This window comes from Rattus norvegicus, chromosome 1 (genome assembly GCF_036323735.1).
Source record: "Rattus norvegicus strain BN/NHsdMcwi chromosome 1, GRCr8, whole genome shotgun sequence".
NCBI classification, from domain to species: domain Eukaryota; kingdom Metazoa; phylum Chordata; class Mammalia; order Rodentia; family Muridae; genus Rattus; species Rattus norvegicus.
The window spans coordinates 173,080,573-173,104,800 of record NC_086019.1 but is presented as its reverse complement, the minus strand read 5'-3'; the positions used below and the strand labels follow the sequence as shown (position 1 = coordinate 173,104,800).

The 24,228-nt window shown below is 42.4% G+C and overlaps 1 protein-coding gene across 13 annotated transcripts in view; it reads left to right on the top strand.

Annotated features, from left to right (window-relative positions):
- Dennd2b (DENN domain containing 2B) overlaps positions 1-24,228 on the top strand; it is a 150,729-nt gene that overhangs the window by 24,823 nt on the left and 101,678 nt on the right. Inside the window, exon 1 of one of the 13 annotated variants that reach the window (XM_039078206.2) lies at positions 10,456-10,758. The exons of 11 other annotated variants lie outside the window; for them this stretch is intronic. The gene's annotated coding sequence lies outside the window, so the exon portion shown is untranslated. Of the gene's footprint in view, positions 1-10,455; positions 10,759-14,464; positions 14,575-24,228 lie in introns of those variants that run through there. One more of the 13 variants, XM_039078199.2, reaches the window with a different exon arrangement.

Here is a 24,228-nt window from a genome sequence, read left to right as displayed (position 1 = left end):
AATAAACAGTTTTGAAGCATAAAGATTAGGATATAATTCTGAAGAAGTAACAAAAAATAAAAACTTAAGGAAAGACAGGAATAATAAAATGTTCATGTTTTTCTTTTTTATGAGTGTCTGTCTTCATGTATGTTTGTGCACCATTTGCACGTCTTGTGCCCATAGAGGTCAAATCCTGGAACTGGAGTAGCAGATGGTTGTGAGCCACCATGTAAATGCTGAATCCTAGTTCTCTGAAGGAGTAGCAAATGTTCTTAAGTGTGGAGGCTTCTTTCCAGCCCCCAGATTTGTTTTTTTTAGATGGATGATGCGGTATTCAGATTCTGTTGGACCATTTGGATTCACTTAAAAGAGTATTGCTGTGGTTTATTTCAAAAGGTAAATATTTATAAATGCAATATCCTGTTCTAGTCTTTATTCTAATTTTTTAATGTATTATTATTATGTAAAGTGGGGTTAGGGAGGGTGTGTGGGCTACAGCACATGCTGATTCATTCCTTCTACCTTTATATGAGTTCTGGGAAAATGGTCTGGGAATTAAACTCAGGTCACAAGGTTTTCATTGCAAATTTCTTGGCTGTTGAGCCATCTCACTTCTATTTTCTTCCTTCCTCTCTTTTCTTTTTTCCTTTTTCCTCCTTATCCCCCTTTCGTTGTTGCTGGGGATTGAACCCAGTGTCTTACATGTCCCGAGCATCCACTTTACCACCAAACTCTAAATAACATCCCCAGCCCAGAATTCTAACATCTCTAATATATAAATATATATATATATATGTATGTATATGTATGTATATATGTATATGTATGTATGTATAATACTAGAAAGTACATCTCTACTACTGCTTATGATGCAGAAGTTTAAATAGTAACATATGCATACATGAATATATGGGACTATATTACAAATTTACATATGAGTGTGTACCCAGATGTGTATATATATGTATATAGGGAGGAGAGTCTGTTTTGTTAAATCTTTTAGGGCACATGATAAACATTTACAATGGACCAACCAGAGGAAAGCAAAAACTCCCCAGTATTAGCAATGGGCAACAGAGGAGATGCTGTGGGAAATGACTTTTGAGGGGCAATCTTAGTCATCTAAGCAAAATAGGGGTGGGAAGGAATTCCTGAGAGAGGGGACCATATCTGAAAAAGGCCTGGGGTCAAAATAGGCAGAGCACTTTTGGGGTAGTAGCATGCCGGGACCCTTGCATGACTTGTCAAGAGGCTGGAGGTCTGGAAGGAGCACTTGCCAAGGAATGTGCGTGAGAAAGTGTTAGTCCGTTGAGGGTGTTTCCTTCCCAGGGGCTATTTTCCGTATTAATATTCCTTTGGGCATTATTACTAATGCAGAGATTCTTGTTTACATTTAGCTAAGGGAGGAAAACGAGACTGGTGAGTGAGTCTGTTCCTTTCAGAGCTGTACCTAGTAGTTATGGGTGGTCTGAGTTTAGTGTTACAGGGCAAAGGTGGCTTGGTTGTCATTACAGAAAAATGGCTACGATTTTGAAATCAAAATTTGATACCACTGCACTAGTACTTTAAAATTATTATTATTATTATTATTATTATTATTCTAAATTTTATGTGTATGAGTGTTTTGCCTGCATATATGTCTGTTTACCATGCACATGCAGTGCTCATGGAAGGCAGAAGAGGATGTTGGATCCCACTAAGTCATCTCTCTAGCCCCCAGTAAAGGACTTTTTATCTCAATTTGCAAATTCATTTACATGAGAAGCCTTAACAGAATTATAAAACTCAAATCAAATGTAACTCAGTGCATTTGTAAAACAGTTCCATTTATAAGTTCTTCAGGATCCTAGAACAGGTAGATATGCAGTTGGTCACTGTCCTGGCCTGTCTGTGACACTGAATTTCCCTGTTATGGGGAAGTGCTATAAGGTAAGGCTGTTTGTGATCTAGAGAAAATGGATGACACTTTGTTCCATGCATTGGAGCATTTGCTCAGTAGAGCGATGAGCTTGAACAGTGCTCGCATAGAGGAGATTGAACCAAACCCAGGAGGAGACCTCCAAAGAGCTGATTCAGTACCACGCAAAAGCACGGGATAGTTAGATGAGCGCCCTTTCCATATTTTCACACTTTCCAGGATGACACTGTAAGCCTTGCCCTTAGAGAACCCTGAGCCACCTAACATTGCTCCAGCTTGCAAGGGGGAAGTGCGGAATTTTACCACTGAGTAGATGCCCTGGGTCTTTGGGCAGAGGAACACAAAAGGAACTGAGAGCAGCCTTAGAAATGTGATCAACACAGTAAGGTAAAGAGCATTGTACTTACCATTCTGATTTGTTGTGGGAAAATTATTTGAGAGGGTTTTGTTGTTGTTGTTTGCTCCCCAGTACTATTTTCAAAACAGTCTCCAAAAATACTAATGTTGGCTATCAAGTAAGTATTGAGTCAGCACAGAAGCTCTACTGTGTGACTGTGGCATACTGCCTTTTATTTTAAGAAGCTGTCTATGTAGAAGCTGTCTATGTATCCGAGGCTGATCTTGAACTTCCGATCCTTCTGTTCCACTTCCCAATGCTGGGATTATAGGCATGTGCCACAACAGTTGGTTCACGCAGTCCTGGGCTTCAAACCTCTAGGGCTTTGTGCGTTCTTCTGTCTGGACAAACATTTGGAATACTGAGTGAGCAGAAGCTCCCGCTTTGCCTGCCTACCTACTTCTCTTCCTTCCTTTCCTTTTTTCAGTTTGCACTTTCATTAATCTGAGAGGTGGAGAAACTTGCCAAAGATCTGGAATTAGAACTTTGGTTCATTTGATTCCCAAGCCTTTCCACCTATGATACCTCCTCCTGCTGAAACTATGTGCAGTAAATCAGAGGATGCGTGCTGTTTAGTTGTGTTTGTCACCTCCTTTTGCTGTGCCCAGAATGCCTTCACAGCCAGGTGACCAAGGCTTCCTTTATCTCCAAGTTTCAAAGGTCTTGGTTCAGCTCAATGGGAGAGTGGGGCAGGCTACTCAAGTTTGGTGGCAGGAACAAAGTGGTTGAGTCTGTTTATATCACAACAGACGAGGGAGCAGAGAGAGTGACAACCGGAGGCCTGATAAAACCTTTAATGCCCACCCCCAGTGACCTACTGCTATGTAGGCCTCACCTCTTAAAGGTTCCATAGCCTCTTAAAATCCAAAGGAGGAACAACCATTTAAAACATGAGCCAATGAGGATATTTTTTACATCAAAAGGGAACACTAGCATCTGGGCTAAGAAGCTGCACCCATTCACTATTTGGAAGGAGTGAATGCTGACTGAAGGAGGAACGGAATCGGGAGATGCCAGGAGCTTTTGAGGGTTTTGGAGAAGAAACATGATGGTGTGGAAGAAGTGGGTCTTGAGTTTACCTGCCACCAGTTATCCCAGGTGAAGGGTGGGTACTTAGGGTATTAGGTGTCACAGAACAGCTTTTGTCTGCTTGTTCTTATTCGGAGACCAAATACATTTTCTAGGTTTTACGTTTTTCTAAAAATAAGCAGATTTTGACCTCAAATATGTTATCTTTGCCTAGTATAAAAGGGGACTTTTGCAAACCAAAATAATAACTGAAACAAACAGTGGACAACTCTAGCTTTGGATTCTCCTTTTTCATGGGGGGATTTGTCTGTCTGTGTGCTGTGTGTGCTGTGTGTAGCGCTACTTTTGCCTTAGTACATTTCAGATGAATTCCATGACAAACAAACAGGAAAAACAAGTCTAGTGGCCCTGTCTCAGAAAGCTAAACAAACAGAACAAACTAAATAACAAGCTGGGTGTGGTAGCTCATGCCTGGAATACCAGCGCTCGGGAGGCTGAAGCAGGAGGATTGAGGCCAGTGGGGGCTACATAGTGAGACCTTGTTTCAAAATATAAACAACAAAAATACAGACCAAAAAAACAAAACAAAAGTAGACTAATAGAATAAAGACCTTATGCTCATCCATTGCACAGTTAGGCAAAATCATTTGAGTTAATTAAAATTGTGTGTGTATGTGTTGATATACCTTCAATTTGAGAATTCTTCGTATATGTGAGTGTTTTGCCTGCATGTATGTGTGTTTTGCCTGCATGTATGTGTGTGCACTATATTCCTGCCTGGTGCCTCCCCTTGTAACTAGAGTTTCAGATAGTTGTTAGCTATCACGTGGGTGACTAATAAAAAATTGATAATTTTAATTTGTTACTGCAAACTTGAGAAGCTTGGCTCTCTAACTTGTTATCTATCTATCTATCTATCTATCTATCTATCTATCTATCTATCTACCTACCTACCTATCTATCTCTCTCAGTTCTTACTGCTTTAAAAGATTTATTAATTTGTATTTTATGTGTATAGGTGTTTCGCTTGTATTTATGTAAATGCACCATGAATGTATGGTGCCCTTGGAGGCCAGAAGAGAAGACATGTTATTCCTTGGAGCTAGAGTTATAGCTGATTGTGAGTTACCATGTGGGTACTAGGAACTGAACCTGGGTCCCCTGCAAGAGCAGTAAGTGCTGTTAACCATGGAGCCCTCCAGCCCCTCATGTAAAGCCTAGTTCTGTACAGTAGTTTCCTCACAGTGGGTTGATCTTGGTGTTTTTGCTCCTTTTGGAAGAGCCTTGATTAGGTCCCTTGAGCTGCTTCCAATTTCACTCATGGTGCCCTGCAAATTTCACTCATAGCATCCCAGGCTTCCATAATCACTCTTATAGAGTCTTGTCAAGTAGGCCATAAGCTCTTTCCCAGCTTTTCTCTTACCTGGAATGTAACTTTTGGTTCTTATTTCTAAACTAGGTTTCTGTTGAGACCTTGGGTCTTGTTTCCATGTTTGTTGCTTCCAAATACAGTCTGTGTCTTAGCCAGAAGAATGGTTTTTGCTTCTTTGTTGCCCTGAAAATTTTAGTTGTATAGATTTTTTTATCAGTTCTTTTCTCTGGATTAGAACTTTTTGTGCTCTCTTTAATAATACTTCCTCAAAAACAATTCTGCTAAATTTTTCTTCTAGACCCTGTGTTGGTAGGACTCTATTCATAAATCCGAAACCCAATATTTAAATCTCTGCCACCTTTCAAAAACCATGACTCAGCATGTTCTCAGCTCAGCATCACATTTTTTCTTGTCTAGTCACCCATCTGCCTGTGTCTGCTGTGGTCTTGTCTCCCATTTCCTTGTGTGCTCTGCCTATTCTCCCACAGTCTTCCAGTCTTCTTACTGTCAGAGGTCATGGAAGAAATATTCAGTTAGTCTCTGCCAAACATTCTAGCTGTGCTGTTTTCCTTAAAATGACTTGAGATAAATTGTTTTGCTTCTTGGTCTCCGTGCTCTAGTGCAGATGTTTCTCCCATAACAGAGGTGTTGTGGTCTGTTGGGAGGACTGATGGACCATGTTTGGGGAATTAGATTCTGATCTCTGCTGAGCCACTACTTTGTGGTTTGATCTTGTACCGGGCATTTTTTGTGCTTAAATTTTCTTTTGTCAAAAGTGTCCTTATTTCATGATACAGATGAGACTTGATGGGTGTGCAAACCCAGTGTAAGCCTGGGCACCAAGGAGTGAGAACACAGAAAACAAAACCATTGCTGCAAGTGCAGCTCTTCTTAGTAGAACCAGAAAATAACTCAAATGACCTATATGTTGATAAAGCTGGTCTACGCAGTTATCTTGAGAAAGTAGAAAGTGGAATAAAATGATGGAAATTCTCTGACAAAGCTCACTTCTGGAGATACCTGCTTTGGCCACTCCTGGGTTTGCCCTGGGGTGTGCATATGTACCTTGGGAACGGAGAAGCTTGTCCTTCAGTGTATCCAGTTCCAGAATTCCTCCTTTTGCCTGTCACCTCCTTCAGACTCAACGTGGATCTTCACCTGGCTTTGATTTCCCCATCGTGTGGATATTGGTCCTTGGAAGTTGGAGTTTCAGGAAATCTTAAATGTTTGATAACAAGTCCAATGTTTTTTTGATGGTTCCTTCTGTGCTGTACATGGCTGTCTTCCAAATCTTAGGCTTTGGAGGAAGCAGGATTTGGTTTTAATCAAAGAAAGGCAGAGTGTTTGGGGATCCTGCTACCAAGAGCTGTGAAGTAAGAACAGACTGAAGAGATGAGAAATGCTCTTTAAGAACACCATGGCTTATTCTGCACGTCCTTCTCCACACACTGACACAGCAGAGCCCTGATGCTGCTTTGTCTTGTTCCCTTCTGAAAGGCCTTGAGATTTAGTCAGGACTTGCCTCATTTAGGCCCCTTTTCCTTCTCTCTAGAGATTTACCTCAGAATCCATTACTGTAGAATGAGCTGGACCCCTGAGGTTTTTTCCTACCCAGTGGTTCTTTGTAACTTGTAAATGGCATAGGGGGTGCCAGTCTCTGAGTGGTTAGTGAAAAAGCCAGAGAACTCCAGGGTGGTTCTGGAAGGAAGTTACTGGGTTCGTGTACCTTCAAGCAGGCCCTCTCTGTTATTCCACATCTTTGTTACCTCTTTTCCCTAGGACACTCATCAGTGTCACCACACCATTTTCATTTACAGTTGTATTCTACAAGCCCTGATTCCATCCTGATGCGACATCACCAACGAGGGTGCCTTCTGGTCTACTGGAATTGTTACGACTAGGTGACCTCGATCCTATTCATTAAGGAGTGGGCACTGTTATCTAGGCAGCCCTAGGAGACTGGGAAGCGAATGCTAATGTGGGTTCTGAAGATGTGTAGACACTAACATCTGGTTGACAAAATGGTTTGATTTGATGATTAGTAAGAGGCTGTGAGCCTATTTGCTCCCATTCCACTTATTCTAGACTGATGAGCCAACTGGTAATTGTCAAGTAATGCTAATGTTCCTTGTGGCCAGTCCTGTTGTGGGTACCTGTGAATCTGCTAATTCATCAGTCACAGGGAATTAAGTATTTATTTTTCAGATTCTACTCACAGCTTTTGTCTGCTTGCTTGTTTGTTTAGTATGGGTGTTTTGCCTATATGTATGTCTGTGTATTGTTTATCTAGCTGGTGCCTTCAGCGGTCAGAAGAGAGCATCAGATCCCCGGGACTGAATTGCACATGGTTGTGAACCATCATGTAGGTGCTGGGAATTGAACCCTGATCCTCTGGAAGGGCACTCAGTTATCTTTCCAACCTCTATTTATCTTGCCTTCAGTCCTGCTCTTTCCTTTGATTTTTCATCTACTTATTTTGCTTAGTTAATTCAGGAAAGACCTCCTTGTCTATTCCTCTTGATTACCATTATGATTAATTATTCTAATCCTGGCTGATAAGCTTTATACTGGGAACACTTCTGGAATGAAAGACATTTGGGAATGTCTTTAACAAATAAATTCTATATCAAAGCAAAGATGATTTTAGCTTAGTTAACAAATGAGATTACGACTGTATAACTCAATCTAGCTAATTCCTCCCTGTTAAATTACAACCATTTCTAAATTCCTCATAAAAATAACTTTAGAATAACCACTTTCAGCCCCCCTCCCAAAGTCCAGGGAATTGGGGTGACTCCTCTATAACTTCTTCAAGCTGTACATGGGCGTTGAGATATCCTTGGGGGGAGGAGGTAGGAAGAATGAAGCAAATGCTGTAGCTGATGTGTCCTGACTGGACTCAGCTGAAAGTCCTTGAGACCAGGAATCCAAGTAGGCACACTCTGTAAAATACAACTCTCAAGACCAAAGTTTAGAATCGAAATCTCTTTTTGTTTGATTCTCTTGCATTAATTTTTTTCAGGCAGCCTACTACTATCAAATCTGATCAGTATGACTCTGTGAGGTTTCCAGAGCCTAGTCACGCTTTTTAAACACACAAAGACAAAGTCTTTCTCACAAAATACTGTGTTCCTTAGTCTGTAACCAGAAAAGCTTGTATCTTGCACTCTTTCCCAGAGTAATAATATAACTATAAAACTCAAAGTCACACCCATTATGAAGATTAAACTTTTTTTTTAAAAGGAATTAAGATAAACAATGAGCCTGATAGGTTTTTGTACTCTGTGATATCAGGAAATTAACCCCAAATTCCTGTGTAGCCCATGTTAAGGGAATCTTAGCTTCCTGTTGTGGTAGATATAAAAAATAACCACAAACCCTCGCTAGCCGGCATCAACGAGCCATATGGCCTTTAGCGGGGTAATTCATAAAACAAATCAAATACCTTCTATCAATTCCAATATCAATAAGCAACATATCAAACCAGGACTTTAGCCCAAAATATATCCGTTAAGCTCTCTACCGGGAGCCACAGATTTTTCTTTAACCTTAATAACTTCTATAATATATGTCTGCATTCACTCTGCCTGGTGTTATAGACATTCATCACAACTCTCGACTTGGAGGTAGTGACTAATTTTTCCCTATCTAAGTTCTGAACCTTGGATGAAAATCCCCACCTGATTCAGGTAATCTCTTTACTCTCTTCTTTCTAAAAACAAACTTGATCACTTTTTAATAATACCTGTAATTAAGAAGTAGCTTGTCTAACTAGGATTTCAACCCAAAATTCCCGTGGAGCCCACGTTAAAAAGAATATGAGTATCCTGAAAGACTTTCTAAAAGATTTTCTTTAAAAAGCAGCTTTTAGGTTGGGGATTTAGCTCAGTGGTAGAGCGCTTGCCTAGCAACCGCAAGGCCCTGGGTTCGGTCCCCAGCTCCGAAAAAGAGAAAAAAGAAAAAAAAAAAAGCAGCTTTTAATCTCTAACTCTCTGAGCTGCCATTACTTATCACACAGCCTGGGACCTACAGCCTGCCAGCCCAGGCTACTTCCCTGTTTCTTTGTTAAATTCCCCACCCTTGAGAGATCACATGACTTAACATGGCGCTGGCCTCCTCTTACTTAGAAAATAAAAACTTTCTCTCAACTCTTAGGATTACTACTGGATTCTTGTCCATCACATTGGTTCGCCATCTGTTGTTGTAAAATATAAAAAATAAAAAAAGGTATAGTTGTCTTTTACCTCGCTAGGTCTGGCACTGTGGTACCCCAAGATATCTGCTAGATATCTTGGCGGAAACACATCCCAACTCCTCGGCAGCCCAGTGTCTCCTGCCACTGCACACTTGGCTACACTCAAACCCTCACATAAAAGAACACACAACACAATAACCTTAGATTCAATTAATAAGATATAATTGCCCACCTAAACATACAAAGCCCAGTGCCATCCATCCCTTAAGAACATTGATAACAACCTGTAAATACACAGAGCGAGATCTTTACGTCAGCCTCCATTGTCCTGCCACGGCTTCTTATTTTTTATTTTAAATTTAAAAATTTTTGAGTCTTATGCTGTTCTCTAATTTGGTATGTAGTTGAGGCTGACCTTGAACTTCTGATCCTCTTACCTCCATCTTCTGAGTGCTGGGATTATAGGCGAGTACCATCTTGCTTGGCTCCACTTTTAAAAGAAATGGGCTGCCTCATGAATTTGCTGACATCCACATGTAGGGGATATGTGCATATTTGCTAATCTTCTGTGTATCTTTCCAGATTTAGACTTTGTGCTGCAGTAACAGGCACACAGCTCTGTCTTTTAATTAACCTCTTCTTCCTGAACTATCATACAAGCTGCAAACACTATGTAATTATATATCTTTTTGCTAGTATTTTCAGAGATGTTTTGTTTCTTTACCACAAACTTCAGTCACGGTTTTAGTAATGAGTTTATCTGTGCACCCACTTGTCATGTCTCATGTGTATATTGTCTGTCATTTTATAAAATCGATTGACTGACTCTTGACTCTACTTCTGTTGGCCAGTGAGGAAGAAAAAGTAGTTTCAAAGGATTCTGAGACCAATATTAGGAAAGCTTGACCTTTCTGTCAGCAGAAGTCTAGGCAAGAGGTGATGGAGTTAGCGATGTTTAGCTTCTCTCCCTGTGTGTCTTGTCAGGACAAGCTACAGCTGAAAGCTCCTCTTTGGAAATTGTGATTGACCATGGAAGGATCACATACTTCAGGCGTGCTTAGTGGAGAGAATGAACCTATCCCCTCCTATTTTTGCCTAGGAGATAATCAGTGCTTACATGCAATGCTCCCAGTCTGAAGTTATGTACAGTATCTACACAGGCTGCTCTCTTAGGCAAACTGAAGGTGAGCTGGCTCCCCCTGTGTAACCTGCAGCATCTCCTTGTGGAATGAAAACTCAGGAATAGAGAACTACTTCTGAATAAGACTCAAAACTGTTCTGGGCTCCAGGTGACCAAAACTCCCCTGTTAGGATGGAGGAAAGTTTGTCCAGATGTTTCTGCCTGGGGCTGGCCTGTGTCCTATCTGCAGTTCCAGAGAAGTACAACTCGGCTGATTTTATCTCTCCCTGTCCTTTTTGCAGGGCCCGGGATGTTCTTTTTGAATTCTTTTGTAGCTTTGTCTGTTTGAGGAAGAGCGAGCAGTATGTATTTTGGACTAGAGTTATGAGTAAACTATGTGGCCAGAGGCCAGGGTGAAACTAATACCTTTTCTCCATCACAAGCCTCTCTGTCAAAAGGCTCCATTGGCTACAGGCAGGCAGAGACTGAAGTAGCCAGCTGCAGATCTTTATTGTGCAATTGTGAGGTGGGGATGGGTAAAATCCCAGGGCCCAGGAGGCAGAGAGATGACATCAGCTCGTTTGCTGGTGCTCAGAAGGGAGATTCCAGGTGCTTAGGCACTTTCCTGCTTGTGGGGTGTCTGGAGCCACCACTAATTCTTTCCGCAGTCAAGGCCCTGGAGAAAGCTTTGTCTAATTCTTGCCCCCTGTTGTCTCCATTGGGACCTGAAGTGGAAACTTTGGTGGTGAGTACAAACCTCTGAGGACTGGAGAGACTAGTGTGATCTTGTGTGCTTTTTGTGGTGATATGTAGACCTGCTTAAGGTTTGCAAACCTCGTGGATGTGAGTATTTTATAAGAAGTACAAAGGGGAAGTGTGGAAAGGGAAGTGTTGTCTGGAATTCCCATAAGGAATTGTCTTTTCCTAGGAAAGGAGAGCTGTCTTAGATTTGATTCGTTTTTTAAAATTTAATTTTCTCTTTCTCTGTATATGTGTGTGTATCTTGGGGCTAGGGTGCTGGGCACCTGTGTGCACATGTGTGTATGGAGGCCAGGGGGTGGCATTTGGTATCTTCCTCAGTCATCTACCACCTAATTTTCTGAGACAAGATCTCCATGGATCCTGGAGTGCACTGATTTGACTAGACCATCCGGTGAGCTCCCAGGATCCGCCTGTCTCTGACTCCCAGCTCTGGGATAAAGACATATTGTGCCTTTTACATGCGTGCTGGGGATCTGAACTTGGGTGTTGAGGCTGGAGTAGCAAGTACCTTACCAACTAAGCCACCTCCCCAGCCTTGGTTTGAATCATCTCTAGACGATTATTATTCAGTGGCTTAATGTAGATATTTAACACAGAAGAAGGCATATTTAGTGACTTCCTTTCTGTGTTCTCTGGCCCCCCATGCTTATCCTATAACAGAACCTCTTAGAGCCATATGTTAGGTGATAAATTAGAAAAGGCATGTCTTCATAACGATTTCTCTACTCAGCCTTGCAGTGTTCGTGCTTCTAGGAACTGTAGTGGGGGTTCTCGGGAAGCCTACAGCTAGTAGTAGAACTGCAAGAAGCGTTACAACCTCTGAGGCAAGAACAGAGTTGGAGCCAGCAAAGCCCAGCTATTTAGCAGCTTTGGTTTCTTGTCAGATGTTGGGATCTCCTTCTGGTTCCACCGGTTTCCCTGCAGATGTTAGAAAAGAAGCCTGTTGCACAGAAAGGAGATGATACTAGGGCTTATACTAGGGTAGGAACTTCCAGCCTCTGCTTATGTGGGTTTCTCTGTGCCTAAGGAGCTGTGGGTTTCTGTAAGACCCTGGCTCACATTCAAGGGTAGCCACCCGTCACTCAAAGGCACATTGGAGAGAAGCTCAGGTGCATTCTGCCTGGATGTCTTTTTTTCTCTTTCTTTGGTCTTTCACATCTGAGGAGTTTTCCATCACAGCATCTGAGGCACCAGAGTGCTTGTTCTAAGCCTAGTGCCTCCACTTCTGGATCTGGGAAACTGGGTGAGCTTTTGGTTTCCTTCTTTAGTCAGGTACTTCTTGGAAGCTCCCTACATTCCTTTCTGCCCAATTCTGTTTCTGGACAATGTGGGGTACAGTTGCCTTCTGCTCCTGTGATATGTAATGTTAGAGCAGATCTCTGGAGACTACTGAAGGTGACCAGAGCAGTTGAAGGTAGAACAACCTTTTCTTGGAATTCTGCAGCTAGGAACTATCTTCATGGGGTTACAGTATTGATTGTTCTTTTAGGGAAAGGGTTTTGCTAAGTACCCAGTCTGTACTCAAAGTGATCTTCCTGCTTTATGTTCCTGAGCACTGGGATTAAAAGAATGTGCCACCATATTGGGGCTCAGTATTAATTCTTTCTAAAACATTTCCAACTTGCCCGCCTTTCTGAAAGGGATGGGTGGGAACAAGGCCAAGGCTCAGTTTCCTGAGTGATCTGTTGTACTTAAGATGTACATGTGCATTTTATGAGGAAGGAACTGAGATAAGTGTGAGGCTGTCTCTGGCTCTCACTGAATGTTTCATCAGTCAGTGTTGGCACTCTGAAAAGTTTCTTTAAGTATCCCCTTCCCCTGAAGGCAGGTGCCATTTTTAACCAGCTTCAAAATTTTTGGAGGGCAGTAGCATTTGCCCCTGTAAAGTAGGAAGGGGCCAGGAAGACATCAAAAGCATGAATAACTAAAGGGATGAGGCTGAGTGTGCAGAGAAGTGAGCCCTTCTGAAGACCCGGAACGAACAGGAAGTCTGGAGAGAATGGTGGACGCTGGCTGGAGAGCGGGAAAGTGGGAGTGGGGATGCTTACTTGTGCCTACGCTGCTGAATGCCTTGGTATGAGGCACTCCCTCTAGGAATAGAGCTGATCCAGGGCCTGGCCTTCTTGTCCTGTACCCACCGTATACCTGTATGCTTCTGGCCTGTAAGTCTTGGCAGAGTGTCATGGGGGCAGAGCTACTGTATTTGAGAGTAGACTGGTGAGCATGAGTCCACCTCCCAGCTTTTAGGCTGCCCTGATGATGAAAGGCTTCTTGGTAGCTGTCAATCCTTCATGGCTTGGCCTGTGATGGTTTCTTGCCTTGTAAGGCACATATTTCTTCTCACATATGCCCTACATCTTTGAGGTTTAAAAAGACAGGGGTATGGCTAGATGCAATGGTGCATGCCTGTAACCCAGCACTTAGTGCTACTTAGACAGGACAAGTCCAAGGCTAGCTCGACAAGATCGCTTCAAGTACTAGACCAACATGAGGTACATAGGGAAAGTGTGTCCTTACAAAGAACTGGAGAGATTGCTCAGTGGCTGAGAGCACTTGCTGAGAGACTTGAAGTGCCAGGGTGAGAGGATACCAAGGGGGGCCCCACCTGCTCAGAGGAGAAGGGGAGAGGGTGACCCGGAGGGGGAATGAGTAGGATGTAAAGTGAATAACTAAAAATAAATAAATTAAAAACAACAACTTGCTGAGGTCCTAGGTTCTATAACCAGCACCCACATGGTAGCGTACAACCATCCTGTAACTCTGGTTCCCAGGGATCTGATGACTTCTGATCTCTGTTGGCACCAAGCACACGTGTTGCAATACATACATGTAGGCAAAATACACATAAATAAAACTAGTAAATGAATGTTTTAAAAAGAGATGAGGCTGGTTAGTGGTGTATCTCAGTTAGTAGAATGCTTGCCTAGCATATATAGGCTTGGGTTAGATCCTCAGTCCTGCATAAACCGTAAAGTGTGCCTGTAATCTCAGTACTAAAAATGTGGAAGTAGGAGGATCAAAAGTTCAAGGTCATCCTTGACTTTATAGTGAGTTTGAGGTCATCCTGAGCTACATAAAACCTTGTAGTAAGGGGTTTAATTTGAAACAGACCTTGAGGAAGGGGCTTAATTTGAAACAGAGCTAACTGAAGGGCCTACGTCTGAAATGTGTATTGGAAGGCTCCTACTAGTGCTGGTTCTTCTTCCTGTCACTCCTTCCGTTCATCTTCCCCCCGTGGTTAGGAATTGCGAGCAGCTGCCACTGTAAGTCGGCCCATCAGTATATTAAGAACGGAGCTAAATAGAACTGCACATTGCTCGGAGTGCTGGGGCTCACCTTTAGAGCCACCAGTTTAAGCCTGGGATGGGGCCTTTCCTCCCAAAGTTGGTGAAAGCAGAGATGAAAGGGTAAACGAGTACCTCGGGTCAGGGTAGCATTGAGTCCATGTTCTTTCCTCCCTCCTGTGCTTCCAGAAACATCTTTGTTGATTGTCAGGAGAAGATCAAGACCTTGCTATGTGGTCATCAAGCATTTGCTGACTTGCTCAGCTTAACTAACAGTGTAATGCAGGTATTTTATAACGCTTGGGTTTTGGCAAGAGGGAATTTATTATCTCTCTAGAGAGGCAGTAGTTGTTGAACAAAGAATATCCAAGCGTTTAACTTGTTGGTTGTTAACTACATGTATCTTTGCAGCTGGACAACAAGAAAGTTGTGTCTTAAAACTACAGGAAAGCTTTCTTGAAAGAGGCCAAATGATCAAGAAGAGCACCCAAGAAGCTTCTTCCTCTCTCTATAAGGTATACTGTACACTGCATTTCTCATCTCCTGTCTTTATCCCGATACGCCAGTCTGTCTTCTCTAGATAACCTCCTTTGTTGGAGAAAGCTCCACTCCCACTAGAACCTGACCATAGCAAAGCACCTTTGGAATGCTGCTTTGTCTTGTGCCCTGATGTGGTGAGTGGCCTGGGGACGTTAGCCAGCACGGATGGAGAATGGAAAACAGGATTGAAGGTCACTTGAAAGCATTTTTGAGGAATGTGCCTTTTTCATAAAGCTATTGCGGTCTGAGTCCTGACCCTTAGTTTTCCCCATAGACACAGCTGCACTGGAGCCCCTGAAGACAGACCAGAGAAGTGCTGTATCCTGCAGTCTAGGAAATCTTTGCTGTTTTGGGAGCATGGGGTGCTGGCTCCTACATGGTAATGCACAACCATAATTACGGAGTCATGCTGCAGAAGCTCTGTGAAGGTAGCCGTATGTCCAGGTTCTTCTAAGAAAGAGGTTAAAGTCACCAGACTGACGGGAGGTTCTGTGTGCTCTGTCTAGGTTCTCAGTTCATCATTTGCTTTCAGTTTCTGACCGTTTCCAATGTTTCTCAGAGGTTGACTCCACAGAGTTTAGTCAGAATGACCTTATCCTTGGTACTGTCCTAAGTTCTGTATCCTGTTACTTTATTTTTCCTCTTTATCTCGTCCATATTGCTGTGGTCCATCCCAGTCTTCCAATCTCATTTCCTAGTCTTATGTCCTACAGGTTTAAGCTGTGGGGATGGGCTACATAGGTAGTGTAGGAAAGAAGTTAGGTTTGTTGGGTGGGTCTTATCTGGAAGGTGTATCTTATCTCTTCTGTCCTTCAGAATAGCAGGTGAAGTCAACTGTAGCAGAGCCATCTCGAGACTTTCTTGGATAAATTGAAGTAGGTGAAATAGTCTCATTTATTAAAACAATAACAGAACCCTGAAACCTGATTCCCAACTGCAGATCTCCCTCCTTGCCTCTGCCAGCATTTTCAGTCTTTTCTGGGTCTCTGATCCTCAGATTGTTGCTGGATTTGTGTCTCCTGGCTATGTTTGGAGAAACCTAGATTCTGGAAGGGAATGTAATTTAATTAAAGCTGTGGTCATCTGGTAATTCTTGGGTGTGTACAGAGTAAAGCCTTATTTTAACCTTGTTGAATTTGCCTGAGAACACTTTCTTCCTCAGCCCCTATGGCCTTTTCCTCAGAAGACATGTATTACTGATAGCAGATACTATCTGTGTTGATGGCAGGATGGATGGATATGGATATATATATATATATATATATATATATATATATATATATATATATACACACACACACACACACACACACACACACACACACACACGTTTGTGTGTGTGTGTGAGAGAGAGTGTCTTTCTTTACCTTTAGGACTGAAATGGCTGACTTCCTTGTCTGGTGGTGTTTTGTGAGCCAGTGTCTCATGTGTATGCTATGAAGTAACATGGCTTGGGATAGGGAAGTCTGGTGTGGCATCTGCTGTGCTGGGTACAGCAATTGTGTCCCCAAAGAAAGAAAACCCAGACACTGAGGGAATGGAGGCTTTCTGAATCCTTCCTCAGCCTTCCTAGGCTAAGTGGTACTCATGTATGCTCTTTCACCCCTTTAGGAGTAGTGCCCAGGAATTCCCCCAGATTATCCATTCTGACAGCCAGACAAGTTTCCGCCTGTTTTTGTCCTTCAGAATCTTGTGCTGGTTTCTCCTTTTCCTTCTGTCTCCACACCCATCCCTTCTCTTATCATCTCACCCTAATTCCTTTCCTTGCATCCTGAGGGGGGTCTCATTTTCTTCGTGTGTTGCATAGGTACCTCTGTGTTGATCTCAAAGTGAGTAGACATATGTGCAGGCGTCTTATGCAAAGGCAATCTAGTTCTGTGCTGTGTGCAAAAGTAGGATATATAGGGCTAGAGAGATGACTCAGTGATTAAGAATGCCTGCTGCTCTTTCAGAGAAACAGTTCACTTCCAGAAACAATGTCAGGTAGATATAAGTCCAGCTCAAGGGGATATGACACTTGTGATCTCAGCAGACACCAACATACATGCTTGCATATTCACACTACAGATACATACACATAAATAAGAGTAAAAAAATAAAAATAGGATATATCCAGTATCTGCAATGGTAAGAGCTAATCTTTGCTGAGAAAGTTGTAGTTTCTGACTTTGAGGTAAGAGGAGGAATGGCTTTTAAAAACTTCTTCTTTGGAGCTGAGGCCAGCTTGGTCTACATAGAGTTAAAGGTCAACCAGTCTGCACAGTGAGCCTCTGTCTCAAAACAAAAAATAACAAAAGCCAAAATAAAGCGTCTCATCTCCTTCTATAGGACAGTGACATTTAATTAGTAACATTCATCTGCATTCCAGGGCCGTTCTCCATCTTCCCAGGATAAGAACTGGCCTTTGAGGTCCCTTTGCTGCTCTCTCTTCCTGAGTCTTGACAAGCATTGTGAACTTTGCTTCTGGGAGATAAGTTTGTTTGTACATATCCAAACAATGCCTGAAGGGGCTGCAGTGCTGTATTCCTGCCGTCTAACGTTTCAGATACCACATTCAAACCCTGGTCTTTGCTTACAGACAGCATCAGATGGCAGCTTAGTATAGAAGATTAGATATCCCCAAGGATTCACTCTGATGGTTAAAAATACCACTTTGTGATTCAGACCACGGTGAACCATGGTTTGAAGAGACTGGTATGAATTGTTTAGATTCTCAAGCAGCCCAATGTGCTTGATAAGGCTTGGGAGGTCATAGCCCCAGTCGGGAGGCATGGGCATAGCAGAATGGACAGTCGACCCAGCAGGCAGAGCTCAGCTGTCCCTGCTTTCCGGAAGAGGTCTTTATCTCACCATGCCTCCAGTTTCTCCTAAGACAACTGGTCAGGGACAGAAGCGGCTCTCCGCCTTCCTGCTTTTCAGGACTTACAAACTCTCAAACCAGACATGTCATTATCATACCTCTTAGTCTGAGGGGTTCTGCTCTATAGATTTCCTCTTTTGTTATATACTTGCCTCTAGGTTATTCAAAATTCACTTACCTCTGGGTCTTAATCCCTGGTGTCTCTTAGAAAAGCTTTTTAAAGAATTACATTTCCTGGAGGCTGGAGAGATGGCACAACAAACAGTTAAGAGGCTGGAGTTTTAGATTTATGTGGCAGCTCACATCATCTGTAATAATAGTCCCAAGAGATCCAACACCCGCTTCTGGCCTCTAAAGGCATCAGACGTGCGTGTATTTGCAGATATACATGCGAGCAAAACACTCATACACATAAAAATAAACGTGTGTAAGGGTATGCATGTGTGTGTGTGTGTGTGTGTGTGTGTGTGTGTGTGTGTGTGTGTGTGCATGTTGTGTGACTGACTCCCTGTCTGTAGAGGTCACAGAGCAGTTTATGGGAGTCAGTGTTTTGTTTGTACTGTGGGTTCCATGTTACTCAGAGTTCTTTTGATAGCATACAAACACTTTTTTTTTTCTTTTGAGAAAGGGTTATAAATGTAGCCCAGGCCAGTCTAGACCTTGAGGTCTGGCTTGGTCCCCCAAGTGCTGTATTGTACATGTACACTGCCAGGCTCAGGCCCAGCTCTTGAAACACTTGTGTTGATTTGCTTGTTTTGTTTGGTGATCAGACCTAAGGCCTTGTACTTGTTAGCCAAGCACTCTGCCACTGAGTTACTCCTCAGCCCTGAGAAACTTTTACGTTGGCTGGGTTCTGGATTGCATTGATTCTCTGTATTTAGTCATTTGGACTCTCAACACATCAGTTGACTTCTGTTAAATCTTTTCTCATCTTTTTACTTGCTATCACGTGAGTTAAAAAGGTTTTTTCTTTTTTTTCCCTCAGTTAAAGACTCATATAACACAGGCTGACCTCAAACCCCATTTGTACCTGAGGATTACCTGAATTTCTTATCCTTCTGCCTCTGCCCTGAGTGCTTGGTTTATAGGTGTGCACCTTATGCTCAGCTACAAGTTTTACAAAGTATAAGCATAAAATTGTGCATTTTATATTTCTTCCTGTTATATATAATATGTGGTTAGTTTATAAATGATCTTTTAAAGAACTATCTTAAGTATAGTCTTATGTACTTTGACATATATGTAGTGTGTCTTGTCTAACTCATTAAAAATGATGAGTGTTATGCAATGTAGAACAAGAAAGGAATATTACAGGCCAAATTCCAGATGAGCATAGAGGCTGAGTCCTCAGTTAAGTACTAGTGAACTGATGTAATAGCATCTAGGGAGGACCATACACAGTTGGTAAGCGGGGTTACCCCTGGGGTTATTCAAGAGTGTTTCAGCATATGCAGACAAATACATATGATAAAGCTGTTACAGGTGTTCAGACTTTTAGGAGTTCAGACTTCTTCTTCCTGATTGATATTTACCCATTTGCAGCCCTGCACAGGCCCAACTGTCCTGAGTTACCAGTCTATCAGTTGCCACTACAACTGTATTTTTCTGTTTTATTCACAACAGAAATTAAAGCCCAAATGAATTTTATTTCTGGAATTCTTTGGTGTATCTGAGTATGCACACAACTTGTATGTTATAATATATATCATAGATGAATGTATATATGTACTTATATATGCAGGTCATTTTCTTTCTTTTAAAAATGATATGCACTCCTGGCTGGTCTAGAACTCACTATGTAGACTAGATTGGCCTTAAACTCAAGAGATCTGTTCCTCTGCCTCCCAAGTGCTGGATTAAAGGTGTGTGCCACCATGCTGGGATTATTCATCTTTATTTCGTATGTATGTTTACCTGAATGTATGTCTGTGCACAACATGTATGTAGTGCATAAGTAGACTAGAACAAGCGTCCAATGCCCTGGGCCTGGTGTTACAGAGTCATGAGCTGACATGTATACTAGGAATCAAATCTTGAGAACTTTGTACATGCATAAGCACTCAAAAAGGAGCAAGAGGTAGCCCCTTACAGAAGAGCTTACATCTAATTAAAATGTGAAAAAATGAACAATAGCTTTGTGGGAGGGAAAAAGTCCCTGAACTCAAAAGGCAAGTTCTGAGTGTAGGTGGGAGAATTAATTTGCCCACCTGCCAAGTTCCAAGTGGAAGATTCTAGAGACTGTCATGGTAATGTAGTCTATGTCTAGATCTCTTCACAGGGATAGAGACTGTGCAACTGACCTTATGACTTTAAATTCTCTCCCAGATCCTTGTTTAGAATGTTTTCTAGTATTTGTGATCAAGGAGGCAAGTTATGGTTAAGAGGCTGACGTTTTTTTGAAGCTGAGATTGTGAGTTTAAGATACTGGTCTTACAGGAATGGACCTATGGCTCCCTCTGCATATGTAGCAGAGGATGGCCTTGTCAAGCGTCAATGGGAGGCCCTTGGTCTTGTGAAGGCTTGATGTCCCAGTGTAGGGTAATGTCAGGGTGGGGAGGTGGGAGGGGGTGGGTGGGTGAGGGAGCACCTCATAGAAGCTGGGGAGGGGGGTGTAGAAGGTTTCTGGAGGGGAAACCAGGAAATGGGATATAAATAAAATGTAAATAAAAGAATGCAATTAAAAACATCATGTTAATAAAAAAAAAAAAGATACTGTTCTTGTTCTAAAGAGTACTAGTAGCTAGTGGGAGAATGAAGCCAAAGAGGCCTCAGTGCACTAAAACACAAGGCAGTAAGACACAGTTTACATGGAGAACTGAGTTGAGAACCCAGTGCAAATAGGACAGAGGGGTAACAACACTTCTACAGCCTTGTCCAGATAATTTGGGGAGCACTTGTTTCCCAGGTTCCACATGCTTACTTGGTTAAGGATGCCATTTAAAGACTAAGAAGGCTCAGGTTTGGAGAGATGGCTGAGTACTTAAGAGCACAGACTGCTCTTCCAAAGGCCTGAGTTCAAATCCCAGCAACGAATGACATGGTGGCTCACAACCATCTGTAATGGGATCCGATGTCTTCAGACTTCTGGTGAGTCTGAAGACAGAGACAGTGTTTCATATACAAAAATAATAAATATTTTTTAAAAAAGAGACCCTGGGGCTGGAGAGATGGCTCGGAGGTTAAGGACACTGACTCCTCTTCCAAAGGTCCTGAGTTCAATTCCCAGCAATCACATGGTGGCTCACAACCATCTGTAATGGGATCCGATGCCCTCTTCTGGTGTGTTTGAAGACAGCTACAGTGTACTTAGATATAATAAACAAATAAATAAAATCTTAAAAAAAAGAGAGACCCTGTCTCAAATAAGCTGGAAGATGAGTAGTAATCTCTGTTTTAAAGGGGTAAAGATGGGCTGGAGAGATGGCTCAGTGGTTAAGAGCACCGACTGCTCTTCCCAAGGTCCTGAGTTCAAATCCTAGCAACCACATGGTGGCTCACAACCATCTGAAACGAGTCTGATGCCCTCTTCTGGTGTGTCTGAAGATAGCGACAGTGTAATCATAATATATAATAAATAAATAAAATATTTAAAAAAAAGGGGGTAAAGATAATATTTGAAATATTGTTAGTTCTGAAATGGCTTTTCTCATTAAAATTTACACTTTCAGTATACAATTCTTTAAGATATATAGACTTTGGGTCTAGTTAACTTTGGTGTGCAATATTTTTATTATTTACTAGCATTTTATTTTTATTTTTATAATAAATTTTATTATTTTTATTATTTGCTAGGTTGTCTTAGACAGCCAACATCTAAGGTGGCCTTGTGACTTCTACATGCATGCCTACATGCCTGTCCTTACATGCATAGACATAGAAATGCATACATACACACACACACACACACACACACACACACACACACACAGAGGCATGGACGTGTATACACTCATTTTTGTACTTTGCTCCCCCCTGAAGCTTATAGATGATAATTAAGATCTTGGTTGAACTCAGTTCTAGGCTAGGCTAGTCTGAAAAGTCCATTCTGGAATGAAAGGGTCTGGAATATTGCTTCCATGGTCTAGTCTTGTCTTGAACCTATATTTCTGTGTTCCAGTATTAAAATGAGTGAGGGGCAGGGGTTGGAGATTTGAGGGCTCTCATTACCTTATTTGTATCTGAACATTGTGAAATGTCTCCTAGTATCAAGCCACTGTACACCTTGTTCTCCGAGGATCTAAAACCAGAGCTTCATTTGTATTGAGGATTGTGAACTAGGTAGAGGTGGCTCTGTGTAGTGGAGGAAACTGAAAGAAGGTGGGCTCAGCCTTACACAGAGCTGTCATAGGTGCCTCACATCTGTGACATTTACAAGTCATTATAAGCTGAGTCCCACACTTCAGTGGTTCAGAGTCTTAAGCTAAGGTGAAGAAGAATGAATGACCAGAGGACTAGGGTAGAAGCAAGGACATAGAGAATTTCCCACTATAAAATACAGACCTTTCCCCAAGGGGATAAGAACTCCACAGGAAGTCCACCTGAATCCTTGGGGCTCTCAGAGTCTGAACCACCAACCAAAGAACATACACAGGCTAGACCTACGCCTCCTCTGCTCATGTGTAGCAGATGTGTAGCTTGGTCTTCATGTAGGCCCTGCACGACTGGAGTGGGGGCCATCCCAAAAGCTGTTGTCAGTACATGGGATATGTTCTACTAGCTGGACTGCCTTGTCTGGCCTCAGTGGGAGAGGAAACCCATAGCCTCACAGAGACTTGAAGTGCCAGAGTGGAGGGGGCAGTACCCAGGAGGGCCCCCAAACACCCAGAGGAGAAGGGGAAGGGGAGAGGATTGTAGGTGGGGGTGACTGGGGGAGGACCAGCAAGCAGGATATAAAGTGAATATGTAAAAAATAAAATAAAATTCAAACAAACAAACAAAAAACAACAGGCGTTAAGCCTTCTTAAAAGACTGTGCCAGGAAAATATATGTAGCAGTAGCCAGCATACTAAGATCCAGCCAGATGTGACTTCCAGGCAGAGGAGGGTTGGAATTGCCATCCCTGGTAATTTTTTTTTCTTTATCTGAAGGCCCTAGTAGAGCCTGCATTTGATTTGCATAAACAGATTACCATCCGAGAGGACTTTGAGATTGCAGCTCACTGTTCTGTAAGTCAGAGATCATAAGGCAGCTTTAAGAGTGATGGCCTAGGAGTGTCTACAGGCCCTCAGTCTTCTTCCAGACACTTCCCAGGCTATCTCCCAACTTTCCCATTCTATAGTTGGCACCTTCCTTCTCTTTCCAGCCCTCTTCCTGTAGACTAGAAGCATGAATCTCCCATTTTTTTTCAATAAAGGTTACTTTTTGTTGGTGATGTTCTTCTGTATGATTGTAGGCAGATGACCCCAGAACTCCAGGGTTGAAGAGAGAATGAGAAATGTTTGTGCTGCTTTTCTCAGAAAGTATATCACTGAGGGGATGAGTGGCTGCAACAGGCATTTAAACTAGCATCCAGGGCTAGGTAGATGGCTCCATAGAGTGTTTGCTGTGTACACTCGAGGCCAGGTATAGCTCCCCTCCATCCATGTGAAAGTACAGCCACACTGATTTATAATCCCCATGCTCAGAGATAGACAGGCAGATCTTTTGAGGTCATTGGCTAGCCAAACACGGAGCAGAATCAGTGAGCTCCAAGTTCAGTGAAAGACTGCCTCAAAAATGAATGAATGAGGGCTGGAGAGATGGCTCAGCGGTTAAGAGCACCCGACTGCTCTTCCAGAGGTCCTGAGTTCAATTCCCAGCAACCACATGGTGGCTCACAACCATCTGTAAAGAGATCCGATGCCCTCTTCTGGTGTATCTGAAGACAGCTACAGTGTACTTATATATAATAAATAAATAAATCTTTAAAAAAAATGAATGAATGAATGAATGAGTAAACAAATCAGAGAGTGATTAAAGAAACCTAATGATCTCTGACTGCCACCCACACTTGTACGTTTCCCTTTGTACACACATTAATGTACGCATTAATGTACACATACCCACATGAGTGTGAGATGTGAGTACTGGGGAGGATCCTTGAAGAATAGCTTGTTTAGTTTGCTTCTTAATGTGGAAGGAAAAGCAGGATCCTCCTGGGAGACAAGGATTTGTTCAGGATCTTACCAGCCCAGCAAGCTGAAGCTAGATTAGGCTCCAGTTTGTGTTTCTTTATGCCTTTACTTTCTCTCCCTCTTACTACATTGTCTCTTGCTTTTCTTTTTTCCTTTTGGTGATACTGGGAATTGAACTTGGGTCCTCACAAGTGATAGGTGAGCATGCTACCATTCAGCAACAGCCCATGGCCCTCCACATTGCTACTCACTAGTAGAAAAGCAAGAGCATAAAGCCCTTTAAGGACTCTGCTGGGGATTGCAGCCATGTTGCTTTGAAGAGATAAGAAAATACTGAGGCTAGCAAGATGGCTTAATGGGTGGAGGTGCTTGCCACCAAGCCTGATGATCGTAGTTCAATCCACAGGACTCATATGGTGGAAGAAGAGAGCTGGCCTACAAGAAAACATGATGGCCAGAGAGGTGGCGCCATAGGTAAGAGCACTATATGCTCTTGCAGAGGACTTGGGTTCTATTTCCACTTACACAGTGGCTCACAGGGCATCTGATACCCTCGTCTGGCATCCCACAGGCCCGAGATGCACATATACATGATACAAAACACCCATAAGAATAAAAAGGAATTTTTAAAAGGACATTATAAAATTGAATAAATA